This window comes from Pelmatolapia mariae, linkage group LG3_W (genome assembly GCF_036321145.2).
Source record: "Pelmatolapia mariae isolate MD_Pm_ZW linkage group LG3_W, Pm_UMD_F_2, whole genome shotgun sequence".
In the NCBI taxonomy this organism is placed as follows: Eukaryota; Metazoa; Chordata; class Actinopteri; order Cichliformes; family Cichlidae; genus Pelmatolapia; species Pelmatolapia mariae.
In genome coordinates, this window is record NC_086229.1 from 72,892,742 (window position 1) to 72,916,049 (window position 23,308).

At 41.5% G+C, this 23,308-nt stretch overlaps 1 protein-coding gene across 5 annotated transcripts in view; it reads left to right on the plus strand.

Annotated features, from left to right (window-relative positions):
* Nucleotides 1-23,308, plus strand: part of LOC134624791 (barrier-to-autointegration factor-like protein) — a 361,649-nt gene that overhangs the window by 319,624 nt on the left and 18,717 nt on the right. For 3 of the 5 annotated variants that reach the window (XM_063469853.1, XM_063469851.1, XM_063469849.1), the window contains exon 1: nucleotides 1,193-1,441. The exons of 1 other annotated variant lie outside the window; for it this stretch is intronic. The gene's annotated coding sequence lies outside the window, so the exon portion shown is untranslated. Of the gene's footprint in view, nucleotides 1-1,192; nucleotides 1,442-9,095; nucleotides 9,146-23,308 lie in introns of those variants that run through there. One more of the 5 variants, XM_063469852.1, reaches the window with a different exon arrangement.

Consider the following 23,308-nt stretch of genomic DNA (forward strand, 5'->3'; position numbering starts at 1 on the left):
AATAAACTGAGTGTTTCAGCTGATCTGAGGCTTTCTGGGAGTTTGTTCCAGAGATATGGAGCATAAAAGCTGAATGCAGCTTCTCCGTGTCTGGTTCTGACTCTGGGAACTGATAAAAAACCGGATCCAGATGACCTGAGGGATCTGGAAGGTTCATACTGGGTCAGGAGGTCACTGATGTATTTTGGTCCTAAACCATTCAGAGCTTTATAAACCAGCATCAGAACTTTAAAGTCTATCCTCTGACGGACAGGCAGCCAGTGTAAAGACCTCAGAGCTGGACTGATGTGGTCCACTTTTTTGATCTTAGTGAGGACTCGAGCAGCAGAGTTCTGAATGAGCTGTAGTTGTCTGACTGATTTTTTAGGTAGACCTGTAAAGATGCTGTTACAGTAATCAAGCCTACTAAAGATGAATGCATGGACTAATTTTTCCAGGTCCTGTTGAGACAAAGAAAAAGAGTTACACTGGATCACAACAGTAAATTCTAAGAGAACAAGATGTATTTAATTTTATCCAATCCAAACCATCTTTATTCATAAAGCACTTTAAAATACCCAGCACAGGACCAATAGAATAAAACAAAATGGTAAAAAACAAACAAACATCAAAATTAAAACAGCCCTATATTTAAAACAAGATAAAACAGCATAGAATCAAATAATAACAAACAAACAGGAGAGGCCTGTCTTATCTCAAAAGGCAGATTGTTCCACAGCACAATCTCCTCTAAGTTTTTGCTCAGTTCTGATTACATTAAGGGACAGTCATCAGCTGGCATCTAAATACACATTTACAGCGACCAAAAACCATCACCTCACTCTTTTTGTCATTGAACAGATTTATCCAGAGGAGACATGCATCAGTACAAACGATTTCATCCTTTAAACCTGAACTCTGTGAACGGCTGACTGTTCGATGTGCTAAAGAATAGAAAACATTATTTCCCATCAGACCATGAGCAACATTCAGGCATCTAACACAGTAACACTAGTTAGCTGTGTGCACTACTAAAAAAAGGCTGTTCCAATTCTCAGCACCGATCCTCTCTTTCCCTGAGTACTTAGCAATTCTCCATCCCACGATGACGTTTAAGGAGATAGGCGCTAATTTTGACCCACGTGGATACGTTGAGTCACATGACCGCACAGCCACAAATCACAGCAGAGTCGGTAAAAGGGGGCGGAGCAAAGTGTGTGTGCAGGAGAGGAGTCGAGCAGAGAGAGCTGCTTTTTCATGAAACAGGAGTAAAGTAGTGAACTTACAGGAACATATACCACTACCAATGTTTGGATCGATATCTGCATCGATCTGCACACCCTTGTCTCCTGGATTGAAGCTGAGATCAGCGTGAACCACGTGGGTCTCTGCTCCCTGATCTGTTTGGAAAGACTTCCAGCTTCATCGCGGAGTTTCTCTCTGTTTGTGGGCTCATCTAAAGGTAAGCACCGAGCTAACTTTAATGTGGGTTCAGTTTATGTTGAGTTTATCTCTGTTGAGAATAGATTGCTTGGTATACACTGGAGTTAGACAGACTGTAGAGTTCGTGATTGCTTGCAACATTATATTATGGCGGTTGCTAGAGGGTAAGAATACATACAGAAAAATAGTCTTTGAATATGAACAAAAGGGTGCAGGGCAGGAGAACAACCAACCCCCAGGGAAGGAAGCCAGAGGTACAAGCCTGGGGGAGGGCAACCCCAGGGTGACTAATAGAGAAAGAGTAGCGGAAGCCTACAGAGCAGGGGTGCCAAAGGGCTACCCGCGCCGCCCGTCCCCCTCATGCTATAAAGGTGTGTGTGAGGAATGCTCCTCAGATCAGCCTTTAGAATAGGACTTCATAGGATGATCTCCAGATGCATCTGTATTTTATTTACTCCCAGCCAGGGGCGGTTCTAGGATCAGACCATTAAAAAACACTCCCAAAACAGAATACATTATTACAAAATATGAATAAAAACTATAAAAATGGAGGCAACTTTGCCTGTGGTAGAATGTATACAATGTATGAAAAAATCTTTACTGCGGATACTAATTTTACTAATTGAATAATAATTTTGTGTTGTAAGATTTATGAGTTTCATGCTTTCATAGTGGTACTTAGGAGAGCTTGACATTTTTATCAGGTGGTACATGTCTTATTTCTTTATGTTGTTGTGGGTTCTCAAGAATGACACCATTACTTAAAGAGAAGGTATTTTATCGAACTGTGGTTCACATGTAAACAAAGCTTCGCCATTACAGTCTACTCCGAGGTAACTCTCTCTGGGCTCTCTAGCTCCCCCTACAGTCTAGGAGTATAAACAACATAAAACATGATACTAGGCAAATAAGGATTTGCTGTTATCATTACCGTATTTCCCGGACTACAAAGCGCACCTGAATATTAGCCGCACAAGCTAAAATCGGGGGAAAATCCTGTTTTGTACATACATTAGCCGCACCTGACTAAAAGCCGCAGGTGTTTCAATGTTGATTTATCATATGTAAGAGAATATGCACAAAGGGAATTGTCAGGAAAGAGATGGCTGTTTGGAGACACATCCCTTTTATTAATATTTTGAAAAACAAATTAGGGGTACATATTTGCATAACTTTTTAGGTATATGTACAAGTACTGGTAATTACAAGTACGAAACATGTACTGTGCTTCATAAATGAGTAACAAATGTAGTAAATAACAATAACCTACAGCACACCAGAAAAATAGATTCAGCCAACCTTTTAGGCTCAGGTGCAGTGACACGGCTTTAACAAGAAGAAAAGTCAGTCATTCACCACCATCTTCCTGCGCACTAAAACCACCAAAGTCCTCTTCTCCAGTGTCGGATACGAACAGGCTCAGGATGGCTACGTCATCCACTCTCAGCTTCTTTCCTTCATTGTCACTTTCAAACCAAACAAATCCTCGTTGTCAGTGTCGGAGTCGAACACCCTCAGAAGGGCCGTGGCGGTGTCCTCCTCTCCACCATGCAGCAGTCCAGCCCTTCGAAATCCGTTGGTGATCGTGGATGTTTTCACACTTTTCCACGCTGTCAGAATCCACTGGTGGAGTTGAGCAAAACTTGCTTTTCGCAAGTTTATCGCCGCTCGTCATCCATGCCTCCCGCTGAACGTGTAGCGCTACTTTGAAGTTTGTTTTTCGCGCTACTTCGTACGGCACTATGTTGCCTGGCGGATGGACATGTGACCAACATACCACTCTTGAACCCCGATACTGTGTGTCTGATCACATGCCCTTCCGCCAAGCAACGTAGTGCCGCAAAACAGCGGAACAAACAAAACAAATCCTCTTACGATGTCACAAAAATCATGGACAATCCATAGAAAAGCCACACCTGACTAAAAGCCGCAGGGTTCAAAGCTTGTGCAAAAAGTAGCAGCTTATAGCCTGACAATTACGGTACATCTTCCTTTTTTTTTTTTTTTTTTTTACAATAACATAACATACCTACTTTCACAAACAAACAGTCTCTATTTGTTTTCTACTTGTTAAACCAGGCTTTGTCAAAGTAATGTTAACAACACAACTAGTTTTCAACAATTCTGGTCCATTCAACATTAGTAACCAAACATAGTGCAACTTGCATAGATACTATGACATCATCTTCCAAACAACATGTCAACACATTACATCTGTTCAATCAGTCTCATAGGTGGCTTCACTTGTCTTACAGATCTTCTCAGTGTTTGGTCTTGTGTATGTGTAGGTGTTTCAGGTGATAGTGTCTCATGAGCGTGTTGGTGTTGTTCAGCAGCCTCCAACCTCTGCTCCACTACTACTGGTCCCTTAAGAAGATCTCGGCGATTTCTTCTCAGTATAGCTCCATCCTCTGTCTGAACGGTGTATGATCGTGGTTGATCATTCCATAGAACTGTCGCTTTCTGTGCCCATGTGCTGGTTTTGTCTTTGAATTTCACTTGATCCCCAGCATGCAGTTCAGGCAAGTTCTTTGTTCCTCTATCATAATAGAACTTCTGCTTTGCTTTTTGTTTTTCCTTAAACCTCTTCACGCTGTTTCCCTCACTTGTTTTAAGCAGATTATCCTGAATGGGCAGGTTTGATCTCAGGCGTCGTCCCATAAGAAGCTGTGCTGGTGACATACCACACTCAAGTGGCGTTGTGCGATATACTAGCAGGCTTTGGTAGAAGTCAGCACCACTGTCTCTCGCCTACTCATCAGCCTCTTCACTGTTTGAACGGACTTTTCCACTAGTCCATTAGATTGTGGGTAGTGCGGGCTTGATGTTGTGTGAACAAAGTCCCATTCTTTGGCAAACTGTCCAAACCTCATATTGGAGAATTGTGGTCCATTGTCTGTGAACACTTCACTTGGCACCCCGTGTCGTGCAAATATGGCTTTCATAGAGGTGATTACAGCCTCTGCTGTTGTTGTTTGCAGTCTACATACTTCCGGATACAAAGAGTAGTAGTCTGTGACCACAATATAGTCCTTTCCTCCAGACACAAAGAGGTCAGCCCCCACTTTCTGATATGGTCGGTCTGGCACTGGGTGTGGCTTTAGTGGCTCAGCAGGATTGCTTGTATGATATATCAGACATGTTGAACAGTTCGACACTTCATTTGTCACATCCTGATTAATCCGTGGCCAGTACATCACCTCACGTGCTCTCCTTTTACATTTTTCCATGCCTAGATGCCCTGCGTGTATCTTTTTGAGCATCTCTCCCCGCAGGCTCTTTGGGATGACAATTTTACTTCCCTTGAACACCACATCATCCACTACAGACAGTTCTGCTCTGCAGTTCCAATACTCTTGAATAACAGGTGAGCAGCTTTGCTTACAGCTGGGCCATCCATCTATGATGGTTTTACACAGTGCTTGTAACGTTCCATCTTTGCTTGTCTCCGTTCTTATGAGCTCCATCTTCCCTTCTGCAACAGGAAGTGCACTTGTGACCATGCTCACATATGCTCTTACATCATCATCCATCTTGGTGTTTGCTGGCTCATTCGGATCAACAGCTCTGGATAATGTGTCAGCTGTGTACATCAGCTTGCCAGGTGTGTACATCACGTTAAGCGTGTAACGTTGCAGCCGGATCATCATTTTTTGGATTCTCAGCGGACAGTCATTTAGTGGTTTTTTGAACAATGCTATCAGTGGCTTGTGGTCAGTTTCAGCACTGATGGCCTGCCCGGACACAAACTGGTGAAATCTCTCACAGGCGTATGCTATGCTGAGCAGTTCTTTTTCAATCTGTGCATATCTTGTCTCTGCTTCTGTCATGGATCGCGATGCATATGCAACAGGCTGCCACTCATCATACTTCTGCAGAAGAACAGCTCCAAGCCCACTCTGTGATGCATCTGATGAGATCTTAATGGGTCTCATTGGATCATAGAACTTCAGAACTGGTTCCTTTGTAAGCAGATCTTTCAAGTCACGCCATGCTTTCTCATGTTCATGATTCCACTCCCATTCGATTCTCTTTTCAGTTAGCTGTCTCAGTGGCGCCATTTTTTCTGAGAGATTGGGTATGAATTTTCCCATGTAGTTTATCATGCCATTAAATCTCTGCACATCTTTCTTGCATTGCGGCCTCGGCATGTTTTCAATTGCAGACACCTTTTGAGGATCTGGTCTGATGCCTTCACTGCTCAGGATATCTCCAACGAATGTCAGTTCCTTTGCCCCAAGCTGACATTTCTCTTTGTTCAGCTTCAGATTGGCTTTTCTGGTTGCCTCAAGAACATTTCTCAGTCTCATGTCATGTTCAGCTTTTGTGCTACCCCACACAATGATGTCATCCATTGACGTGTCGACTCCTTCCAGGTGTTCATAGATCATGTGTATTGTCTTGTGATACACTTCTGGTGCTGAAGCAATGCCAAACGGCAGTCGCCGGAATCTGTACCTGCCAAATGGGCTGTTGAACGTGCACAGTTTTGAACTTGCTTCGTCCAGCTTCAGTTGCCAAAATCCTGATGAAGCGTCTAGCTTGCTAAAGTACTTCGCTTTTGCAAACTGTGACATTATCTCTTCTCTTGTAGGTAGTTTGAAATGTTCTCTCTTTATTGCTCTATTCAGATCTCTAGGATCCATGCAAACTCTGAGCTTGCCAGTCTTTTTCTCCACAATAACAAGAGAACTCACCCACTCCGTTGGTTCATCGATCTTTTCAATCACTTCCAGGTTTTCCATCCTGTCCAACTCGGCTTTTAGTGGCTTTTGTAGAGCAAATGGTACTTTGCGGCATGGATGAATGACTGGTGTTACACTTTCATCGACTCTGATTGTGTGTTCTCCAGCAAGGCAACCAAGTCCCTGAAATAGGTCACCATATTCCTTCATCAATTCATTATAGTCCATGTCATCATCAGTTTCCACGACGAGCACTCTTTTCACTAGGTTCAGACTCTCACAGGCATGTAACCCTAGTATAGGCTGCACATTCTTCGGCACCACAATGAATGTTACGGTGTGTTCACACCGAACGCGATACGCGCGAGCGAAAACGCCCCAAACGCCCCTAATTTGACGCCTGCACATTCGCACCTCGACGCGTGTCCAACAGAAATCCACCGCGCCTCAAAATTGCATATTTTGACGCGCGTGAACCGGAAATGTGGGAGGGATGTGGGAGGAAGTTGTGCCAGACGGTATCTTTGCTAGATGGCAGCTGTCGAGCTAGCGCTTGAACATGACAGCATGCATAAAAGCAGAACGGTATTTGTACATCAGTGGGAAAATAGCGGTGGCTTGCTAGCTTTTGTGCGGCTTCCCCGGGTCAGTGAAAAATGTAAAAAGAGAAATGAATGAACTTACCAGGTTGCCCGAACTGTTCACATTTCTTCCTCCAAACTCGGTCCTTTATATTCCTGTCTCGGTACACAAAGCAGCTGGTGTCGTACAGCTCCGGGTTGTTTGCTACGGTGTTGATTAGCCTTCCCTCCATTGAACAATGAAGGGTTTTGGCTGAATCTGCCCCTTTGACCTGGTTACAGCCACGTCACCAGGCTCCTGATTGGTTGACGCGGCGCGATTTGACGCTGGAGTTCAAATTTTTCCAACTCGAGCAGTAGAGGCGAAAGACGCGTATGCACAAAATGCAACACAAAAACTCACGCGCGTGGTTTTTTCCGCGAGTCAAACGCGCCAGACACGGTACACTGACGCGCGTTTCAGGCGTTTTCGCGTTTTCGCGACGCAAATCTGCTTCAGAATTCTCGCCGGACGCGCAATCGCGTGTCAGCACCCTCTTTCCATTGACTTTACATGTAAACCTGACGCTCTGGCCGCCTCTATCGCGTTCGGTGTGAACGCACCGTTAGCGTGTGCTCCTTGTCTTTGTGTGTCACTTTAACCATGCATTTTCCTTTCACAGGTATTTCTGCACCAGAGTATCCACTCACTTTCACCTTTGTTGCATGCATTTTAGGTCTAGGTCTGATTTTCTTGAACTGTGCTTCTGATATGACATTCACTTGAGCTCCAGTATCCAGCTTGACTTTCATGAGTGTGTCATTCACTTTGAGTGTCATTATCCAGTCCTTTTCACCTGTTTTATTGTCTGTCACTGCAGCTACATAGAGTTCCTCTGTGTCTTCTTCATCCACAGTATGGACTGTACTCTGTTTCGGGGTTTGAGCTTTGCAGCACCTAGCATAATGGTTATTTTTGTTACAATTATTGCATCTTTTCCCATATGCTGGACATGTTTTAGGAGGATGTTGCATTCCGCAGCGACCACAAGTCTTTTCTTTTCTGTCCCTGTTTGCTGACGATTTCAATTGCAGTTTCATTGCAGCAGCAGCACTCTCCTTTTTGACTCTGTGTGTGTTCTTATTCACAGCATCCACTCTGCAGCTGTCACTAAGCAGTTCTTTAGCTCGTGCCCTCACTGTTTCAGCTGCTCTGCACAGTGTTAATGCTTTTTTCAGGTCAAGATTTTCCTCTCTTAGTAGCCTCTCTCTCAGACCGTTATCTGGAATCCCGCACACAAGTCTGTCTTTTATCAAAGAGTCTGTCAGTCCTCCAAATTCACGTTTTACTCCTGTTCTGCAGCTCTGTGACATACTGATCTATTGTCTCTCCTGTCTTCTGTACACATGTGAAGAATCTGTGCCTCTCAAATGTCACATTTCTCTTAGGTATGCAGTAAGCCTCAAACTTCTCCATTATTTTATTCAGCTTCATTCCGTCACCATCAGGAAACGTGAAGTTATTATAGACTTCCAGTGCCTCATCACCCACTACATGCAAAAACACTGACGCTTGCTTTTTATCACTTGCCTCGTCAAGTCCAATTGCTGACAGGTACAACGTGAAACGTTGCTTAAATCTTCTCCAATTTTCAGCCACATTTCCAGTCAACTGAAGAATCGGTGGTGGGTGTAAGCCGTCCATGCTCATGTAGCTAGGTCTCTTTTCTCTCCCTCGGCGAGTTAGCTACACGTTCACTGCTAAGCTGATCCGTCGGTACTGCTATATTGTAGTCCGTTACCTTTCTTCAAGTCCATCTTCTGACACCATGTCTTATTTCTTTATGTTGTTGTGGGTTCTCAAGAATGACACCATTACTTAAAGAGAAGGTATTTTATCGAACTGTGGTTCACATGTAAACAAAGCTTCGCCATTACAGTCTACTCCGAGGTAACTCCCCCTGGCTCTCTAGCTCCCCCTACAGTCTAGGAGTATAAACAACATAAAACATGATACTAGGCAAATAAGGATTTGCTGTTATCATTACAGTACACACTGTAAAAAGTTTGAGAAACACTGATAAGTGTACGTGTGCTTTTGGAAAACATTTAAAGCTGCAGTACAGAATCTTTGAAACAAGCTTAAAACATTTTTAGAATATAAACAGAGCGCTCTACTTCTCTTTACAGCTCCTCACTCCACCAGGGAACCGTTTGGCACTTTCTGATAGTGAGCAAATGTGATGTATGTACTGCAGCAGCATACAGACAACTAGATAGTCCAAAAGTTGGCCTACCTATTACTGGCTGAGGTTTTAATAGAGTTGTGGATGAACCACATAAAATATATCATTAATTTTAATCTCCCCAATCAATGATAATGTTATTTTGGAATGTTGTTAAAATGTTTCAACCCAGTTTGTTTTGCAGATTCTGTATAGCAGCTGTAATATAGGGAGAACACAACTTCCAGATTGTGTGAGTAAAATCAGGTTTTGTCTCTTTGTCAGTTTAAGAGCTTCTGTTTTGCCTGTCAGTTGTCTGTTTTCTTACCTGGTTCTTCCTGACCTTGTACTTTCTCCTTACGTTCCCCTCTTTCCTCTCTCCCTCTTTGGACTAACAATCATACACAAATAGCTTTTATTCAATTAGATGAAAATTTACATTAATATGACAAAAATTCTATTAAGATCACTAACACAGCGTTCACAGCGTTGCACGTCCAGATTGAAACAGCCGAAAACGCTTACGTGCCAGTACAACACATACATTAAACGCAAGAAGATTCGACCTGCCTCATTTCTGTCTGCTGCTTATTAACTTTCTGGTGTTCTGACAAACCATCCTACTTTGGCAAAACGTCCTACCGTAAGTAGTTTATGCACATTTCTACTGTCACAGAGTAATTCCAGCACAAATTTAAGTTGGTATGACAGTTTGCCACTTAATTTTACCTATTAAGTATGCTTGTAGGTAGAGCTGGGAGATATAAGATTTTTTTTCATATCACGATATGTTTTTTTCATTTCAGGCGATAACGATATATATCACGATATAAGCCAAATAACTATATTTGTAAGATTTAAATGAGCCGTTGCTCACAAGTAAAATGTGAAATAATTAGGAGCTTGTTTTAATTTAAATATTTTTTTCCCTTAATAAGTTGAACAGGGTAGATGCACAATTTACAGTGCGCGCTACTTTGTTTTTTGTCAGACTTGGAATAGCCGAAATACCTTCACACTACAGAACTTCTACGGCCCTTCCGTTCGACAATCTCTCCGGCATTGGAACCATCATCGTTTTTTTTCTTCGCTACCCTTTGCTCACGCTCTTGGTTGATTTTTCTCTAGTTGGCAAACTCATTTCCTTCATTACCTGGGCAGCCCGGCTGCAAAAGCAAATACACATGTGCACCTTGGCACTTGTGCTGTACGTAACAAGTCACGTGACGTGACGCTGCGGCTGTGATTGGTTCGGCTCTGTGCTACTTAGTTTGGATTGGCTGTTCTTTTTTTTTTTTTTTTAAGATGACAAGAGAGATGAGGCCTATCGCAATAGGTTAATTTTTCTATCGAGAAAAAGTTATTTCACAATACATATCGTTATCGTTCTATCGCCCAGCTCTACTTGTAGGTAACATTCACAAAGGTATCATGGTTTGGTTTTACCCATCAGAGTATGTTTCTAGCAGTTATTGACAAAGGTAGGATGGTTCACCACTGAATTTTAGCTTTTAAAGTATGCTTGTGGCTAGGGCTGTTCAATATGACCAAAATCTCATATCCCGATATAAGAATTCTATCGCCCCGATAACGATATAAATCATAAAAATTTAACATTTTCTGTAATTCTGTGAATCTCGGGCAGCTCGACTTGCGGGAATTGCTTCCATCTGCGCGTCATGTAGCTGGAGTTGAGTGTTTTAACCGATGCATGAAACGATAAATTTTTAGACATAAGTTGTAATAGCCGCCGTTTTCTTTGTGAGTATTTATTATACGGCGTGCTGCAGGGAAAAGCGTTTGAGTCTAAGGTTTATATTTTAGCACCTGGCGGCTCTTTTACTCTTTTTACTCTTTTACTTCTGATCCGTAAATAATTTGCTCTTTCTCGTGATTCAGTTTATTTTGAAAAGTCTCAGCAGGATCTTGAGCTTTATTGTGAAAGGTTTATGTGGTACATACACAAGCGGACACGCGATGGTTCTACCGTCGTTGTGCTGACCACAACGCACAAAAACAGGCGCTTATCCATCCGTAGTGTGGTTATATTAAATATAAGAGAAAGAGAGAACTTTAAGAAATTAATATAGCCGCTACAGTGACCATCAAAACGGTGAAAAAATATTGCCGTAAACAGTTTATTTTGCGACACCACAAAACAAGCGACAGCGTAAAATAAAACGATAAACGTTTTTATATCGTCATCCGATATATATCGTTATATCGAACAGCCCTACTTGTAGCTCAGATTAACAAATGTAGGATGGTTTGGCCCATGTGCAGAAACAAAGGTAGGATGGTATGTCAGGTAGGATGGATACCCAGAACACCGGCTCTTTGAAATGTGTCAGCAAAATATTGAGGAAAAGGACAGAGTTTTTTAAACTCTTTTTGGACTAACAATGAGGTGGACTTGTTGCTGTGAGTAACACAAAACTAAAAAGTTGCTAAAGTGATTGAGAGTTAAATAATTTCAAGAAATCTGGAGCATGTACAGACTGATATTAATCTTTGATAGGACTGTCAAAATTGAAAGCAAACAAAACAACTGCTGCGTCTCAGTTTGCACCGGATGCCAAAATGGAGAGAAAACGATGCATTTTCAAACAAAAACGCGTTAGTGTTAACATAGCCTCAGGCTACACTCACACTATTCAGCTGGTGTTTCCACTTCAATGTAGTCCACGTCTATTCCATTAAAATATGCTCTACAAGTGTCAGTCCCATACTAAACACACTAATCTGGCTAAGTGTTTTTTGCTCTTCCACAAAACCATCTTCACTGTGTCTCTTTCTTCTCTCTGTACTAAAATTAGAACCTCTGTTGTAGCAGCTTTTGACATTCTCTACTTTAACACTCTTCTTCCATGTTGGGTGATTCTCTGCGTTCTTCCTCCTCTTCTTACTTCAATGTCAGGGGTAGACTGCCCTGAGATATGTTTTTCCACTGACTAGGGGATTATTCTGCACCCGCAGTTGAGATTTGAGACGGACAGAACCGATATTACGTATTGGTCCAATATTCCAATACCTAAATTACTCAATCGGTTATCAAAAAGAAATTCAAAATTGAATCCGATCCTTTAAATATCACAAAAGCACTTCACAAAAACTTGTGATATAGCGTAACCTAACTCATAACCATAGCACGTCGGAGCAGCATGCGTCACGTGATAGAGCGGCTGTGGCGTAAGAGAGCTGTCGGTGGTCTGGTGTAGGGCTGGGCAAAACGATTATTTTCCTAATCAATGGATCTAGTGATTAATTTTTCAATGCATCGATTAATCTAACGATTAATTTTTCAATTCGATTCGATTGACAATATTTTCCCCATTATTTGACTTGTATGGCAATTTCACATTTACTAATTTATGTATATCAATGAAAAACACAAATTTCTTCATTTGAAGACCTTTTAATAAAAAAAATAGCAAAATAAAGTTGTAGAGGTCGTGCAATCAATACAATAGAGATAGCATTTAACAAGAAATGAATGCAAAGATATATAAAATTAAGGAAAAGTTAACAAAACATTTCAAATAAATAGCAACAATGGTGTCTTTAAACAAAATGTAACATTCACTTTTCTTTCTGCCAAAAAGTGCTCTTCATTCACAAAACCCACAATGACATTGTACTACAATCTTCTGTTTTTAACAAAAAATATAACAAAGGAAATTATAGCAAAAAATTAATAATATACAAACAGCAGCAATGGCGTCTTTTAACAAATAATGAAATGAAAAGTTACCTCTAAGTAGGACTCTGTGACCAGACTTGTCCAAGCATCAGTGGTAAGGGAGATTTTGGATGTGGCTTTTTTTAGTTCATTCCTTAGTTTCTCCACTGAAGTTTCATACTTTCTCTCCATCATGCTTGTAAAATGACGAGTGTAACCTGTTTGGAAAGTGGTCAGCATTTATTTGAATCCTTCACCCTCAACCACAGCAAGTGGTCTCATGTCTTTTAAAATCATAGATAAGATGCTCTCGGTAAGTACAGCCACCTCCTGGGGGTGCATGGTGTACTTCTTCTCTGACAGTAGTCCTCCAGACTTTTCTGTTTGTTCCTGAAATCATGAATCACACACAGATGAATTTGAATAATTACAAAATATTTATATGGAAAGCATAATATCAAAATAATTTGATGAGGATCTGGTTGACATACATACATACATACATACATACATACATACATACACGCACTTATGCCTTGTGCTTTCATAGCATAACAATAAGAAAGTAATGATAATCCCCAATGTTGAACATATGATATGCAGCAATCGTGATGGCTGCAAAACATAACGTCAAAAATAACGTTTAAACAGCCATAGCTTATGGCACCTTTACTGGTGCACCACTTTCTAGTCATTAGATGGCATAACTTCGTCCTATAAGACCAAGCTGGAGAAGCATTACGTATAAAAACAGCGTTCAAATAGGATGAAAGACATTAAATTTGACAAATCAAGGGTTTGTTGTCATTTTGCTTTTGCAAGCACTTTAACAATGTTGTAATAGTGTCCACGACGGCTACGTTTAGCAGGTGGTGCGTTATCCTTGTTAACATTTTTCCTGCGGCCAATTCGCTGTCTCACATTTTCGTCTTTCGCTGATTCTGATGATCAGCCTGCGCGCATTCCGACTCATTTTGCCAGCATGGGCCACAAACAAAAAACAAAAAAAACAACAACTAAACAGCAGCTGCTATATGTTACTGCTAAGCAGCTTAAATTAGTTTTGCATATATGAAGGTTGGGTGTTTAACTCTGTGTCTATGAGTGAGTGTATGTCTCACTCATGGGGGGGGGGGGTCTGGATGGATTAACGGGTAAAAACCAGCGTTATTAAAAAAGTTACGAAAACTTACGGTGGTTTGTCCTTTGCAGAAGCCGTTGTTTGAGGTGCTGGTGCATAGCCGTCGTGCTTTTATTTCCACCTCACAAAGCCGGCAAACGACTGAATCACTTCCTTTTCATTTAAAATATCCCCATACTGTAGAACTGCGTGTTCGGGTGGAGTGGGTTAAGTCGACTGCGCCTGCCTAAATCATGTTGCCGCTACTCGCTGCCGCCATGTCTTTTTTTGAAAGTGACGACGCATGGACGCAGATTTTTTTACGTCGACGTAAAATACATCGACGCGTTGTCCCAGACCTAGTCTGGTGGAGCATTTGCGGCATCGCTATGAAACCAGCATTTTATCTCCAAGAAAGCTGTCCCGGAGAAAGAAAGAAAGCTTCACAACCGATATATGGAGCGACTGCCTCTTCTTCTCTCCCCCTCCCTCTCCTGTTGCTACTTCCATCATGAAACTGATTGATTATCAGCTGATTGGCTTTTCTGTCGTAGTCTTGGATCCTGGACCCGACCTCACGCATGCAAAACCAGTGTGCTGTGCTGTGCAGTTTCTCAACAATGACGTGCATTTTTGGAGATGTGTTCGGCAAATAAACAAAAATGTCATATTGCCTGAAATGTCATCACTAAAAACACTATGTCGAAAATCAAGCCTTTTATCATCACAGTCTTGGTCTGCCAATAAACAATAAAAAATGTATTTTTCTCTCAGACGTGAATGTCGACGTGCAGAGAGAAAATGGAAAGAAAACAAGCTCCAGGTGTCTTTGCGCATCCTGCGTGACTGCTTAACAAAATATCAAAAAACGGTTAAAGCTGCAAACTCTGCTTTCCCATCTGGTGTAATTTCTACCAACTTTTATAAGCCCCAAGTTCTTTTTAATATTTTTAATTCTGTGAATAACCCCTGTGCCACTGTTCCTATGGAGGCTTCCTTTGCACTTTGTGAAAACTTTTTGAATCACTTCATTAAAAAAATCTCAACCTTACGAACACTATATTCAGTGTTAGACCTAGATCCACCTTGTAAATGCTCGGCTGTTTTTCAGCAGTTTGAGCCTTTGACCTTTTCTGCACTGAAGGAAGTAATTGATCACTTAAAACCGTCTAATTCCCCTGGAAAAATCGCTAGCCCCGGGACGTCGGGCTAGCGATTTTGCGAGCCCTCATACAACTGGTGAACACTAAAGTGAGGAAATAATATTACAATTACTAATGTGATATGATTTATAAGAAAAGAAATGTGGCACTACAACATGAATAACACAGCGCTGGTAAAAACACACAGAAATTAACAACTGCAAGATTAAGTCTGCATGGCCCACAAGCTCATGCGAACCTAGGATGCCGCTGTCATCTTCCTGGTTCTGGAAAAGCATACATACATCCACCCTTTCCTTGTCTGCTTGGAGTAGGTGCAATCTGCGTATCACTGTCAAGTCAGTGAACCATTTGTCCCCATTATCAGTCCAGTCAGTCCCTATTGTAATGTGGAGAAGCTCACTTTAAGATCATTTTCCAGCAACACTGTTGTATAGCACTTTTAATTCAAATCATGCAGGCCTGCTTAACGGACAGCAGATTCTCAAACAAAACTCTCAGTGCACTCCTCAAACGTGAAAAGAAAAAAGAAAAGAACATACTACAAAAATATAAAAATACAAAAGTCTAGTTGTAGGACTTGCCAAAGCATACTCGTCTCCTTAAACTGATAAATCAAACCAAAACCTATTGGCAGGTTCCACTTGGTAAAAAAAAAAAATGTAGCTGCCAAATAAATCCCCAAAACATTCATCCACCAGCCACACACATTTCACACAACCCTAGTGTCCTATTAGATTATAAGTTTCTTCCCATGTAACCAGCTGTATGTCATAGTAAAGCCTCCCCTACACATTTGAATTTGAATATATTTATTTAAAAGGGACAGTGCAGTTTGACATAGTCCAAATACAAAACATGAAACTGATGTAACGCACATAAGTTTATAGCTATTGCTAATTTTCAACAATTGTCGCTTTTTCGGCTTACGATAAGATAAGATAAGATAAGATAAGACTTTATTGATCCCACGACGGGGAAATTTTTGCCTCACCTCAGCTCAGGTACAGATATCAGAAGGAAATACAAAAATACAAATAAGTACAATCAATGAAAAAAGTAAGATAATACACTATATACAATGGTAGCATAAACAGTATGTGATTGTGGATATGGTTGGAAATATGGAAGACATAAACTATATCGCTTGATATAGCTATTGTACCACTACTATTCCTATTTATAGACATGTACACACACTCATGTACACACTAAATATACATATGTATACATATACATACATATATACCTGCACATGTCCATACACATGGAAGGTCCATTATGCATGAAGTGGTGACCGTGGATGTTCACAGTGTCCAGTGACTTATGACATAGTGATTGAGGAGTTATAGAGTCTAACTGCTGTTGGGATGAATGATCTGCGAAAGCGCTCCTTCCTGCACTGAGGGTGTTTCAGTCTCTGACTAAAGGAGCTGCTCAGCCCACTCACATACTCATGCAGTGGGTGATGTGGGTTGTTCATGATGGATGTCAGCTTTACTAACATCCTCCTCTTGCCAGCCACCTCCACAGACTCCAGGGGACATCCCAGCACGGAGCTAGACCTCTGCACCAGTTTGTCAATCCTACTCCTGTCCCTGTCCGTGTATCCACTCTCCCAGCAGGCCACTGCATAGAAAAGGGCAGATGCTACTACAGTGTCATAGAATATCCTTAACAGTGTCCTGCAGACTCCGAAGGACCTCAGTCTCCGCAGCAGGTGGAGTCGACTCTGGCCCTTCTTATACAGGATGTCTGAGTTTGTAGTCCAGTCCAGTTTATTGTTGAGGTGAACACCCAGGTACTTATAAGAGTCCACTATCTCAATGTCTTTCCCTTTGTCTTGCCGGTGTTGATTTGGAGCACGTACAATTACTTACAATCCAAATAAATACATTTTACCATAAAACATACATTTTCATAAAACCAAAATACATCGTAAATACAACTACAACTAATAGACAATAAATAAAAATAAAATCATTAGTTAAAATGACTAAATCGGATTTACCTTTAACCAAACTTTAACATTCAATGGAAAGGATCTGATGTCTGTAATCAATTTGATTTTGGTTGGACGTGTGTTCCACAGATTGCAAGCCTTTATGGAAAATGCCGACTGACCAAATTTAGTTCTGCGATATTATATCTTGCAGTTTCCGTTCACCATGCTTCTAGTAATAGGATTACTAGCTTGTCTCTTGATGTATCTATTAAGACACTGGGGCCATCTTATTTATACATATAAGCTCCTAAGACCCGAACTCTTCCACGACATGCATTTTTAACTTTGATATTTGGGCATATTGGGGCCCGATGAATGTAAAAGCAAAGAATTTCCAGATATGTTTTTTTTACCTTATCTTTGTTTGCCAGGGCTGCACGATTTTGCATAAAATGAGAATCACGATTTTTTTGCTCACGATTCTCTCACGATTTTCTTTTCCAATATAAATATTTATTGCACTTATTAACTGCACATCAAATTCGTAACAGTTGAGACTGAACATAAAACCATTAAATGTCTCACTTGTCTACTCTTACGTACAAACCTTAAAATACTTCTAACAATAACATTTTGAACAGTATTCTTTCCGTTTGTAAGGTGATGAGAGAGGTAAGTAATAGTGATGTTTCTTAAAATGTAAACCACAATTATTAACAAAATATAACGCTTAGTTCGGCTAGACCATAAGTCTGTCGTTGTTGTGAAATGTTGTACTGCTTGTAATTCCGTCTCCACCCTTGCCCGACACTGCGTGTATAGATCAGGTAGTGCAACATTTGAAAAATAGTTGCAGGACGGCACTGTGTAGCGTTTGTCTAGGGTGTTGATCATTTTCCTAAATCCCTCGTTTTGCACAGTGTTGATGGGAGACATATCTTTAGCCAGGTGATAAGGGATTGTTGGGTCTAAACTCAGACCCCGCTGTATCCAGGACTTATTCCCATGAAAGAAAAACAAGGCAACAGCGATCGATCGATTTTACTTGCACAAGGGAGGCCTTTGGTCAAGAACCAGCTCTTGGAGCTCACGCTCCTAACCTGTCTCCAGCCCAAAGTCCTTCAAAGAGCAGCTTCCCTCGCCGCTATTTATTGACAAACTGTTACAGTTCACACAATAGTTTACAACACGTACCTCCCCTCTTAACCCCCCTTGGTTACAAAGACGAGGCACTGTGTGTGTGTGTGTGTGTGTGTGTGTGTGTGTGTGTGTGTGTGTGTGTGTGTGTGTGTGTGTGTGTGTGTGTGTGTGTGTGTGAAAGAGAGACCTCCTGCTTACATCAGGAGCTTACATCAAACAGACGTTCCAGATAGGATGTGTCTGTAATCAAACCTACAGCCCCTCACCCAAAAACTCAAGAATCTGGGGAGGGGGACTGTCGAATTGCTTTCATCCCACAGTTAAACAATGTAGAAATGGATGGTAAGCATAAAAATGACAAACATTTAACAATTCACTCTAACCTGTTTTGTGATTTTTTTATGCTCCAATTTATTCCTATGTAGTATATTCTTAGCCATGCACGTCTTGCTTGACAATTTCAGCACAGGCGTCATTTACACACAGGCTTCTGTCATAACATTCATTTCTGTCAGTTCATATTGTTGTAAGAGTACATAATTAACAAATGTATCAGAAATCATCTTAGTTCGCATTGATCTTATACATGGTAAAATGCATCCTATACATAAGCAAATCAGTATCAATAGTCCGAAAACAGGAATTAATATTTTAAAAAGAAAATGCCACCAAAGACCAGACATTAACCACGTTATCCCGCCTTGTGGTGCATCTACTCCTGTCGCGCGATTCATTATGTATTCCTGCAAGTAAACAACTAAATGTAACAGTCAAACAAGAAGAATCAACATACTCAAAAATCATATGTCACTACAATCCAACTGTATACAGACATAGACATTCAAACACATCAGTTGACTTTATCTTTTGTCCATGTGGCTCTCAGCTAACTTCAAAGCTGTAGTCTGGTCAACACCCTTCTTTATGACTCCTATCAATCCCCCAAACCTTCTCACTGTGGGCATCCTGTGGGGGTTAGAGTCAACTGGTAAATTATCCGCATTTACAACTCTTCTCCTGTCCTGTTGTCACCGCAGAAAAAGCTTTGTAAAGGAAATTGGATCAAGGTGTTTTGATCTTCTTGGCTCAAAGCCTCAACCAGCTTACAGAAGTGTTCATGATGTAAATGTAGACAAAATGCTTCTCTGTTTGCATCCTTCTTGCAGAGGACACAAATTCCATGGTAAATCTCCAACTTGGACTAATCCATTGCCCTTCATACACATAGGCAACTGGCCTATTTCCAGTTTATTTAGCTGTTCAATGTCCTGCAGCGAGTCAGATACTTTGAGTCAGACTGGCAGGTCTGTCGTACCAGAGCAGTTCACCTTCCCAGCTACTGGTGAATCAACCGTCCATTCAGGTTCAGAAGTTGAAAAGTTGGCAGTGTTCCAAGTATGTTTACTTCTGGATGTGTTGCCAAGGCAACCAAACAAACTGTCTCAGCTATGCTATATGGCCACAGTCCAGAAGAATGTGTAGCCAGTGGCATCACAAGCATACCATTGGTCTCGTTCTTTATGTGAGCGGTTTTGTTCACAAACTGCCACCAGTAGTTGTTGAAAACCCCATGCGGGTACTGGGTGTGATTTGCTCTGTCCCAGTGCGCTCCTGTCATCCCACTCTGGGTCCACAGGCATAAGAAGGAGCACAGCACATTCCCAGCCATCTAAGTTGGGTTCAGGATCCATTGGTTTCTTCACCAGGATTGAGATGAGAGGTCCTAGAGATATACTCCCCCCTTTGTACCCTGGCCTTTTCACCATCACCCAGAGTCGGCCAGGAAGTGTGTTACCTTCTTGCAGTGCGCTTGATGTATCCAAGTGTTCCTTTCAGCGATCTTCACTGCTGTGGTCGTCGTCAGCAGCATCCGATATGGACCTTCCCACCGTGGACTGGACCCGCACTTCCTCTCCATGGCCTTGTCAACATCCAATCTCCAGACTTCAGACTCTGCTCCTGCAGAGAAACAGAATCATCTGGCAGATCATTTGTTCTCAAGACTTCTTTACTTTTAAACATTTTAAGCATCTAATCTGCTCTCTCTTCTGCTTTTCTATCATCACTACAGAAGACTAGAACTCTAAATGGTCTAACATATATAATCTCAACGAGTCAGACCATTCTCTGTTGGAGTAATCCTCATGTACATTCATATACATCTTAACTAATTCTACACAGTTTAACCATGTCCTGCGTGTCTCTCTAAGTCTCAACTTTACTGTTCTATTAGTTCTCTCTATCAACCCTGCACTTTGTGGGTGATATAAACAATGATGTTTTTAGTGTTATCCCTAGATGTTGTGCCATTAATCTAATCACTTCATTTTCAAAGTGTGGACCATTATCACTATAAATGGTCTTGGGAATCCCATGTTCCAAATGATATTCTTACATATTGACATTTAACATTTAACAATTCACTCTAACAGTGATAGCCTCCATAATTTCTTTGTGCCTGGGGGAGTTTGACAGGTATGGGGAAGCACTGTATAAGGTTCCCGTTATTGATGCTTGGGTGGTTGACCGGGATGGATGGATGGATTTTCTCCTGTCACTTTCTTGACCTTTACAGCTTCGTCATATTGCACTTTATGGTGACGTTTAAGGTGGTAATACAAATCCGTAGTGTTAGCTTTGCGGTGATGCTACTATGGCAAAACACAGCTTGCAAATTATATTTTTTTGACTCTCATCATCTTCTTTTAACCAAAAAACTTCCACACAGAGGAATGAGAGCCTTTTCTTGGAATTAATGTTACAGGGGGGGTTGTCATTCTCACTGCCATCAGCGAGCTTTTCCTCTGCACTCATTGTGTTTTCTCTCCTCCGGCAGTTTCTCTCAGGTGCTCTCCGTTGTTTTTTCCCTGCCAGCTGGCTTCTGTATCACGTGGTATAAGGCTCCGCCCTTGTCATTTGTTGAGCATGAAGAGTGAGCGCTTGTTTTCATGCAGATTATGTCCCGGATCAAAATGCGGTACAATCGTCATCTTTTTTTTTTTTTCTCCTTACATCGTTGTCATTTGGAAATGAGATCGCACATAAGTATGAATTGAGATCGTGATTTTCTAGCATTTAATTGTGCAGCCCTAAATGATGCAATCGAACAGATTTGACACAGGACACAGACCTTCAAAATAAAACAGGAAACATGAGATTCAGACATGACAATACAAACTTGGTAACATAAGACACGCAGCATGAAACACAAAGGGTGAGAGAAACTTAAATACAGGGGAAGAAAATAAAAGGGAAATCTAATAACCAAATGAACTTCGCTGACCTAAAGAACTTAAACATAAACCATAAAAATCAAAAATGAACTAGAAATCAAAACCCTGGGTCCAAAGACCCAGGAACGTGACAAATGCATAAATAACTGAGCTGCTCAAGCAGGTATATAGTGCTGAATTAACTCAAAACAATTCAGATTAGCCTTGACCGTCTTAGCAATCTTCTTTACATGCTTACATGAAAGAAGATTACATGACTGGTCTGTCAGCACATCAGGGCTGGTCTGCCTCCCACTTTGGACCCCCACCAATTTGCCTACAGGACAAATCGATCCACCGAGGACGCTATCACCATAGCGCTCCACACTGCGCTGAGTCACCTGGAGCACCGAGGAAGCTATGTGAGAATGCTCTTCCTGGACTTCAGCTCAGCATTCAATCATATCATCCCGGAGATCCTGGTCCAGAAACTGTCTCACCACCCCCATCTGCCTCTGGATCAAGGACTTCCTGACAAATAGACCACAGTCTGTCAGACTCGGCCCCCACCTGTCCAGCACCGTCACACTCAGCACCGGGTCTCCACAAGGATGTGTTCTGAGTCCTCTCCTGTTTACGCTCTACACATCCGACTGCTCCCCTACCCATCTCTCAAACACCATCATAAAGTTTGCGGATGACACCACAGTGGTTGGACTCATCTCAAGGGGGGATAAGTCGGACTACAGAGATGAGGTCAACAGAGTGACTGAGTGGTGTTCAGTTAATAACCTCCAACTGAACACCACGAAAACTAAAGAACTTATCTTGGACTTCAGGAAGGGCAGAGCAGACCCGGCCCCTCTGTACATTCACGGGAACTGTGTGGAGAGGGTGCACTCCATAAGGTTTCTGGGCGTGCAGATCTCTGATGATCTCTCCTGGACTGCGAATACCACGGCGGTGGTAAAAAAAAAAAAAAGGCCCAGCAGCATCTCCACTTTCTGAGAGTGCTCAGGAGGAACAACCTGGAGGAGAGGATGCTGGTGACATTCTACAGAGCCACCATAGAGAGCATCCTAACGTACGGCATAACAACATGGTATGCAGGGTGCTCAGCTGCAGACAGGAAAGCACTGCAGAGGGTCATCAACACAGCCCAGAAGATCACTGGCTGCTCTCTGCCCAGCCTGGAGGTCATTGCAAACTCTCGGTACCTCAGCAGAGCTGGCAATATCATCAAGGACCATTCTCACCCCAGCAATCAACTGTTTGAACTATTACCGTCAGGCCGACGGTACAGGTCACATAAAACCAGGACAAACAGATTCAGGGATAGCTTCTTTCTCCAGAGCTATCACCGTAGTAAATAAGCGCAAAACAATTGAACCTGCTTAGCTATACCATACTGTCACTGTCATTATATTATGCTGCTATTCATACTGTCATTATATTATTGCTGCTATCCTGTATATATCGTACTTACTATTGTTTGAGTACTTACGATTGTTTTATTGTACCTTTTATATTTTACATTTATATTTATTATTGCATTTTGCACCAAGGGAGTGGCACTCCAATTTCGTTGTACCCTGTACAATGACAATAAAGGCTATTCTATTCTATTCTATTCTATTCAATAGTTGTCCAATTTAAGACGTAAATCAACAATTATTCCTAAAAACTTAAAATCTTTGGCCTTCTTCTTTCCTTAACTGGATTTTAAACTCACCATTTATCTGATCATCAGGAACAGGAAACTAAAAATCTCTTAGTCTCACTCATTTAAACCCTCTGCTGCATTCTGTTCACCCCTGCTATCATTCAATCATCTTTCCTAATATAATATTAGTCCACTAGTTCATATATCGTTTCTTATCTCACTAAGTGAACCGAACAAGGTGATAAAATCAGAAACACAGGCTTAAAATACCATCTGCTATTCATGAGCTTCATTGCATGTGTGTGTATGTGTTAGTAGGATTAAAACATTCTGTGCTTATGTATGTCGTTTTAATTACTTTCCCCTTTTTCTGAAACATGTTGTAGGAGGCTGAGTTTATACTGCTACCATTGAGACTGATTGGGACTCCGTCTTTGTGGATCTATGGAAGTCCATATATACAGGGTGTAGCATCCCCTGGGTAAAGGCAGGGA